Genomic DNA, 9052 nt, shown 5'->3' on the forward strand with positions numbered 1-9052 from the left:
AAAAAAAAAGGTAGTTTCAGAAATTCTAAATCAATTGAGTAGTGACGGCGCCGCACATCAACACGTATAATAAACACTTTTAGCGAACCGGAAGTCCGGAGCTTGGACCCATCTTGGAAGGGAATATCACTACCATCGATATGGTATAGCCGAAACCGCTTTTAAACACACACGCGTCTTTCGGGATAAAAAGGCCTTCTCGGAGTACGCAGGGCTCTAAAAGTCGGTAAAGAGGTCAGTGCGTGAGCGCTCACGGCAACAGTTTTGGCCTAGCGTGTTACCATCTTACTGTACCGTTCCAGTTGTACGGTTACCCGACTACGCATGCGCACGCGGGCAGAGCGAGGCGGGACACTCTTTACCTGAACGACTAAGGAGCACGGCAAGGCGGGCCGCCCATAACCGGAACTGAGCCACCTTACCGGAACGAATGCGCACATGCCCTGTCGGTTCCCCGTACAACAAAAACGGTACGGCAGCGCAGTAACAGTATCCTAAGTTAAACCTCTCGCCACAGAATGTTCACCAGGCTAGCATCTCGGCGCGCACTAACCTTCCTTTGGCTGCGACGTGTAAACTTATGGCAACAAAACACAAAAAAACTCTGTGCCCTGTGTTCCTAGCGTGGATAAGATAAACCAAAATGGGACACTTCGCAGCAGCATGAATTCTCGAACAGTTGGCTACAATTAGTCTGGTGTCGAGGCTTTAGGCTATATTATAATCGACCATGCCGAAAGACTCGTGCGTGAGCCTAGCCAAATGAAAAAAAAAATGCTTTCACTCTCTCATGCCACAGTGATAATCGTAGGTATTCTTTGCAACTTTTTTGTCTTGAGGGTTAATTATGCGAAAACAACGGTATTTTATTTCGCACTAAATGGCGCTACTCGGTCACCAAAACGAAAATCGTTTGCAATTGAATTCTTCCTGCAAAGATTTGGCATATTATACCCTGAAAAACTAAAAACAGTAGCGAAATGTGTGAAGGACACCTGTTTTACACGGTGTTTTGTTCGTATGTAATATGCAAGACACCAAGGATAATTAGTCATGGATAAAAAATGTACACTCCATGTAAGCGTCCTCTTTTGTTATCGGAATGAAGTAACATCACTTCTCGTTGAGTTATGATAGCATGCGTGTGGGTAAGAGAGAGGTCTTTTCACTCGATTTCACCCCCACTATAGTGATTCTCGCTGCTCAGTTAGCTGCCATGTTTGGACTAGTTGATAAAAATTGAGACAGACTGCTGTAACACCTCTGTGAGGGTAGTCTGCTTAGGGTTTTACCCAACAAGCCCGAACCCTGCTCAATACCGAGAAACACTCTAGGGGGGGGTAACATGAAGTGCGAAAACATCTCCAGTGTGTGGGGATGCTGGTGTCGATGTAGTGCCTTTTCAATATAGAGCCTTCGCTTTCGCTCCAATCGGAATTGATAAATAGGACATGAGCCTCTGATGGTCGCGGTTTTCGGAACTGCCTCATCCCTCTGAGGTGTGGGATTCTACGTTTCACACACTAGTTATTTCCCAGCACGCAGCCATCACGCTCAACAAACATGCCTTGCGAGCGCCGGCTGTGGACGGGTCTGTTGTTTGCGGAGACAGACAAAGGCAGGAGGCGGCGAGGGCAAAACATCAAGGGCAGCATTTATTGTAAAGTGCGAATCAAATACACTGCATGCAGCCTGATTGTAGGCCATAACGGTAACCCTGTGAGCGAGGCATTAAACAACGCTAGAGATCGAGATGGTTCGACTCACCGATGGCATACCGGAGCAGCGGAGCGCTAGGCGTGCGAGCGCGGTTGCAGTCTCCCAGATCGCCCGGACGTGTCCCATTGTGGCGCGTTCCCCAGGCCCGGACCGGCGCGCAGAAACGTCCGCTCGCTACCGCATCGCCAAGACAAGAGACCGCCCTCTCGTCATGCGACGTCCCACCAGACTTCGCCTTATGGTGGCGCTAGTGCAGAGGAAGAACTGGTTCTCGGGTAAGGCAGAGAGGAAAAGGGTCAACGCCTTCACCAGGGGCGACAACAAACCATCCGGTCGCTGGCACCCTCCCGTATGGCTCCCGTCGCGCGAGCGAGGAGCACAATTGTGCAACGCCGGCCGCGATGGGAAGCTAGCCAGAAAGGGGTTCGCGTGAAAGTCGCGATCTCCACATCCCTTCCTCCTATATTCTAGTCACTGCATCGTGTTGCCTACACCGGCTTCCGCTCGTCCAATTCCACCGCTGGTAGTGTACCAGCAGGCCCGGTCGCCACCAGCTGCTGTCTGCAGGCAGGTACATCCGGGAAAAATCGCACCAGCCATCCCAAGCAAGCGCTGCTCAAGTGGCGGTACATCCGCGATGGCCCGTGGCCGCAAAGTGGCCAGAGACTGCCGGCTTCCTCGGCTGGGCTGGCGACGGCATGCTGCACCGCACCGCTTCAGCAGGCACGCCAGCTGCAGACGGCCCGTCATCCGGAACAGCAGTCAGCAGCATAAACACGCTCCGTCATGTGGTGCACGCCTGGGTGGCTCAGCTGCACACAAAGAAACTCTTTGCACCTTCAGTGTAGGGCAGAAAAATAGCTCTCCGAACGCACCGCCTTCGTGGCGCAATCCTAATGACAATGCCCAAGTTGTCAGCATTGCCATCGCTCTGTTAATGTCAACAAAGCCCAATACATTGTCCAAACCCTACAGTGCATTGAGCAGGAAAAACAGGCTGCGGTAGCCCCTTGATCCCATTGATCACGTGGTTCCATGTCGAATATCACAATTGCCATGGCTTCGGCATAACTACCACCTTGTTAACATCAACAAAGAACGCCAAATTGCCCTAACCTTGCAGTGTGCAGGGTAGGGAGAATACAAACTGCATTGCATCAATAGCGCGACACAGTCCGATGGTTCACCTGCTAAGATTTTCAGCAGTGCAACTGCTCGGGCAATGTCAACAGAGCTAGAACCTGTTCTAACCCTGTAGGGTACAGGGCGCAAAGAACACACACGATCGCATCGACCACCCGGCGCGATGCTTAACCATAAAAATACGAAAGCAGTATTTGCTCGCATCTGTAACACTACATTCATACCTACGAACGCGGAAACAGTATTTGCTCCCAACGACAGCGCTATGTTCACACACATGAACACCGCTGGCGTAAAAATGCTGAACTACGTTTCAACACACTGGCGCTTAGTTCACGTGAACAGAGCTTGGTGTCTCGAGCCGAACAAGAGCGCTCCTGCAACGTTACAATTATGGGGCGCAAAATTTGTCCCGCCTAATTTTATCCGTTAGTGAAGCGATGAGGCACCCCTTCAGTCCAGTCGCCCGCGTGGCGCGACAACAAAAAGAGCTACGCTGCGGAAAGGAGTTTCTCAAGCAGCGAGGGGTCAAAGCAACAGTCTTTCCTGAGGCGGGAGAGATTCCTTTTTCTCGCGCGAGGCGATCAACAAAAGGGAGGGAGCACACCGTGCCCCCGTCGCATTGTCCACAAGGTCGTGCCTTCTGCGGGAGGAAAGGCTGTGAAAGCCTTCGCGTCACTCCGGCAAACGACCCGCATCCAAAAACACAACAAAATAAAACAGACCAAACGAAAGAAACCCCGAACGTGCCCGTACGTGCAGCCGTGAGGAGACATGCTTTGTTTAGGGTCCTACACGCTCGCTTCAACACAAGCAGCTTATTAGCGAACGGCGCCTACCGCAATCCGCGGTATCGGAGCGCCCATGCCAGGCTGCAATACCAGCTAGCCTTTTGCGGCACCCGTAGCCCGGCCACACGGCTCCCAAAGCCTCGACTCCCTGAGTCGACAAAACATAAAAAAACTCGGACCCAATTGCAGCTTGCGTACACACTCACTTCGGGCTGACACAACGGCGCAGGCTCTCTCGCGTGGATGCAAACTCGGAAACCCTCGTTTCCATAAACAACAATGTCCCGACAAAATTCGGAGACCACGTATTAACTGGCAGTGATGTCCTGCCATATACACGATTGCTGCAAACTCGGCGCTTAATAAATTAAAAACGCCGCAGCAATAAATAATTCGCCTCACTCTCAGGAAAGTTCGCCTCTGCTAAAAACTCGCTCCAATCGGTTAGGCCTGAAGTCTATTGTCCATGCTCGGATCGTCCGACGCCAGAACAAAGGATGCTGCCGTGCCTCCTGCTCGTCTCCTGTTCGGCTTCATGTTCATGTTGGGCTTCAGGAAGCACATGGGAGCGCAAAATGTACTCATCCATGTCAAGGAGGAGAACCTTCTCCCGGAAAAACGGCACTCACCCAGGCCGTGCTTGCTCTAGACCAAAAAGGAGCGTTTGACAACGTGAAGCATGAAGCGATCCTGTGAAACTTTAGCAAAACTTGGGGTGGTGGTGAAGCATTTATTCAAGTAAATGAGGTTCGCGCTTCAAAGCGGGGCAAGCCCTCAGTCCAGGGCCCCTGTGGCGGCTGCGGTCCTGCGCGCCCGGTCCACAAACTGTCCCCTGTACTCAGGGTCTGTACTGTTCAGCGCGGCCTCCCGGTGCTCGCTGCTGGGGTTGCGAATAATGCGGGCTGCTGGTGCGTTTTGGCAAGCCCACGTAGTGTGGTACAGTGTTGGATGTTCGCTGCAGTGTGGGTATGTTGGTGGATATATTGTGGGGTGTATGATGTGCAGGAAGCTAACGTAGAGGTATGTGTTAGTAGCTGCCGCCAGGCTACAGCCTCCTCTCGGGTGAGCTTGTGGTGTGGTGGTGGGCAGGTACATCTGGCAAAGCGGTGGTGTTGCAGAAGTGCATGGTACTGCTGCCCGATAGGCTCTGGGTCACGGAGCTATTGGTACGGTTCCCGGAGGCGTATCTCCAAACGCTTCGCTCCACATAGCATCCACGTGACATGTGTATTGTCACTGCGTGCGCTTTTCTTTTGAGCACCTGATACAACGAGTCCATCGTTCGGGCTCTTTAGCCTCGATGTAGAGTGCTGAGAGTTATGACGCTGACGGCTTGGGTTCGAGCACCAGCAGGTCTATCTCTTAGTTTACATGTCACTTGGGTGCTCTGTGCAGCGAATCGCTTGGAAATACACGGCCCGGAGGGTGTATGCTCCGCCTGTAGTGTGTGCTCGCTCGTTTCCATGGAGCCCAGCGTGAGCTGGCGTCGATATCAGTAGAGTAGGGTTTAGGGTATTTCTGTGCTTTTTAGTAGTCGGAGCGCGGATGTCGACATACGACCTTTGCCGTAGTCTCTGCATGCCTGTTGGCAGTCTGCAATTATGTGAAGTAGTTTATTCGAATTTGGAGACGTCATCACCAGTGCGATGGCCGTTTCTTCGGCTTCAACGATGTTTGTCGTTTTTACAGTCGCAGTGCGAACGTCATCACCTGAGCCGTCGATGACGCTTACTGCGGCGGCTGGGTGGGGTGCGTAACGGGCCGCGTCCGTGAATCGGCATGGGATGGTCAGAGTACATCCCTTGTAGGAATTGTACCTGTGCTTGTCTTCGCTGTGCGTGATGCTCGGGGTGCATGTTTTGTGGGAGTGGGGCAACCCTGATCAGCGTACGTATGTCCTGTAGCACAGTTTCCGGTCAAGGGTGGCTGGCGGCCGCTATCTTTTAGCCTAGCTGCCTCAGAACCGTGTGGCCAGTCCACATTTGCCTGAGCCGCTCTAGTTGGCTGACAAGGTGGGCATCAATGATCTGCCACACCGTTTTGTGCACCCCGAGCGCTTCTAGCTTGCTAGTGGTGGTGTGAGAAGGGAGGCCTAGCGCTTGCTTGTACACCTTCCGCAGGAGTATGTAAAGTTGGTCCATTTACCTTGGTTGCAGCGGGAGGTAAGGCGTAAAGTAAACCACGGGGCCGACAAGCAGTGAGTGCACCAACCTGATGACATCACCCTCGTTCATACCCTGGTGCCGGTTTTTGATTCCACTCCCCATACGCATGATTTTTGTGGTAGTGTGATTGAGGTGCTGGATGGTTAGCGTTTCTCCTCCGTCTTGCTGGATGTAAAGTCCTAGTATGCGGATGGTTGGGACTACGAAGATGTCGCTCCCTTGGAGCTTTATATGTATTGTAGTGGGTTCCAGTTGCTTGCGCGTCAGAATGATGAGCTCGGACTTCTGTAGTGAGCATTGAAGGCCTCACACACTGGCGTACTCTTTGAATACGTCAGCGGCCTGTTGAAGCGTATCCTGCATGTCGCCGTCTGACCGACTAGTAGTCCAAATTGTGATATCGTCTGCGTAGAGCACATGTTTAATCCCCGGGATGATGTTAAGTTGTTGCGGGTGCTTCATCATAGGTATATTAAATATGTTGGGGGAACACCGCTGCTTGTGGCGTTCGTTTGTTGAGCATGGTTTGAAGGGCCGTTCTTAGTGGTCCGATGCGTACAGTCACCGTGCGATACGTGAGGAATGCCTGGATATACTGGAACATTTGTTTTGCACAGTTAGTGTCACTTAGGTTTTGGAGGATGGAGTAGTGGCTGACATTGTCAAACGCTCCTTTCAAATCGAGAACTAGGATTGCAGTACTGGAGTTAGGAGAAATGCGCACCAAGACTCCTTCTTTTAGTTGAATCAGGATGTCATGAGTTGACAGGTGGGGCGGGAAGCCGTATATTGTGTGCGGATTGGACTTCTACGTATGGTTGCAGGCCGGCGAAGATCACACGCTCAAATAGCTTCCCTATGCACCACGTTAGCGATATCGGACGCAATGTGTCCTGCTTTGTAGTTTTGCCCGGCTTTGGAATGAGCACCATTTCAGCCAATTTCCATTTAGTCGGTATTGTGCCCTGTTCCCAGTGCTCACTGGAGCACCCCGTTAAGGCTTGGATGTTTTTATCGTCAAGGTTCCTCAGTAGATTGTTACGAACCTTGTATTTGCCGGGAGTGGTGTTGCGGGCCAGAGCTTGTAGTGCCTGCCAGACCTCCTGTGTCGTTATTGGTTTGTCCAGCTCCGGAATAAGACGGTCAGCGCAGAGCTCTTCGATGTAAGCAGTTGAGAAGCTATGCCCCAAAAAACGGCCCGCACCTGAACCCCTCCCCCCCCCTTTGGATCGGGCGTTCCGAGGCGCCACTGCGGCCGCCGCATGCACTATCCAAAAAACAAACTAATTATTCGAACTGACAATTTAAGGTTGAATTTCCTTTTAAAGTGCATATTCTTTATTTTTGTGCTTTGATAAGTTATTCATTGCTATCTTAACTCGGGTTTTTAGGTTGCGATTGTTTCTGCGTCCGTGCATCTACCTGGCACTCCGCACAACATATGTCCGAACTAAAGTACTGAACTTGCAGTTATTGTTTGGCCTACAGCTTATGCATGCCAAAACTAATCTAGTAGCCGATCAAGCGGCTCTAAATAGTCAGTTTCAGCTTGCATAAAGCCGTAGAAGCGACTTATTTTTTTCCCGGCAGAAGACCGAAGAGGAGGCGCAGCAGACGACAGTGCGCAAGCGACGGTTGACCCCATGGTCGCATTTCTTTTTACTATTTTTGCTTCGTATGTATATAAAACACTTGCATAGTTGAACGCATTGGGCTCCTTTGGCATAAAAAATTTACGTAAGCACTCACATACCATTTTTGGCCCAGGTCATAGAGCGGCGAAGCAAGTTGCATAGTTTATTTTGCCATCAAAAGATGCCGCCATGCTTATCCAGTACCTCGTCGTAGCTTTCAGGGTTAGAGCATAGCGAGCACTGGATTGCTTTCTGACTCTCGGCGTACTGTGTGCGGGGTCCAGCAAGTGGCGAAGGTGCTGCCATGCCTTTGCCATTCCCAGCGTGCCCTGAAAGCTGGTGCAGAACCGACAGCAGTTTTGTTGCGCGAGCTCGGATGCGGGCTTGGCTGCTTGCCTGGTTATCTCAGCTATCCTGCATTTTAGATTGCTGTTATGTTTCGGCCTCTTCCATCGTCATTGGAGGTTTTGCGCACTTCCCAGAGATGGAGGAGATGGGAGTCTACTGCAAGCGCTTCTGTGGTTAGGGCTATCTATTTCAAGGACTTGTTTACATCGTGGTGCAAGTCGATGATGCTTTGCTAAAGTGAGTTTATGACGGTTGTGTCGCTTTGGGCTCTGTGCTTGTGAAAGGTGGTCCAGTCAGTTATTTTCGTGGACTTAAGTATTCCACTTAAAGGAGCGGTCGGGATGACAGTCTGGACAATATAGGGATCACTGCCCAGCGACTCTTCGAGATGTTGTCACTCTGCTTGCGGAACCTTTTTGCATGAGAGTGAGGATAGTACTAGTGTCCCTTGTGGTGCTGTTCCCGATTCCAGTCGGATACGTTGGGCCAGTGAGAACTGTTAGACGGTGTTCTGAATGGTAGTGTGGAGCTTGCTGCCTTCTGGCGTGACGTATTTGTAGACCCACACTGAATGCGCTGCGTTGAAGTCTCCCGATATTACCAGGCCGTTTCTCCCCGCCGTGTTCTCTGCTTTCAGAATTAAGTATTCGAAGGTATTGCGGCAATGGTTTGGCGGGCTGTGGAGGATTAACACAAATACACTCGGTAGGCCCTGGTACGAGGTACGACTTATATGAGAACGTGCTCAAAGTTGCAGCCGTCAATTTGATGTACGACGGTGATGGTTCGTGACGTCAGGGTTGCTATCCTAGGCGGAAGGTTCCCGGAGAGGCGTGTGATGTAGCCTGCCTGGTGTGGTGTAAATTCGGTCTCCTCTAGTGCTATCACTTCGAATTTTGTGGTAACATTGCTTATGTACTGCATGAGCGTGCCTTGTTTCTTCGAGTAGATTCGGCAATTCAACTGCCAAAACGTGAGGGGTTTTGTCTGTCGGTTCGGGGCCGTAGCCATACGGCTGCGAAACACAGGTGGCGGGGTTTAGGGTGGGTCGTGCGTATGGCTTTTCACGCTTCTCATTGCGCACTGCGGTAGAGGTAGGCGTCTCAATTTGCCTCTTCTGCATCCTTTCCACCATCGTGTTTAGCTTAGTAAGGAGAGCCAACATGTTCTGCTGTATGAGGGCTTGATTTTCGCGTAGTAAATTTATCTACTCTTGCGTATCAATTTTGGACGACGTAGTTTCGATTTGCAG

The sequence above is a fragment of the Haemaphysalis longicornis genome, unplaced genomic scaffold (assembly GCF_048455015.1).
Source record: "Haemaphysalis longicornis isolate Haplotype H1 unplaced genomic scaffold, Haemaphysalis longicornis Haplotype H1 scaffold_2, whole genome shotgun sequence".
NCBI lineage: Eukaryota > Metazoa > Arthropoda > Arachnida > Ixodida > Ixodidae > Haemaphysalis > Haemaphysalis longicornis.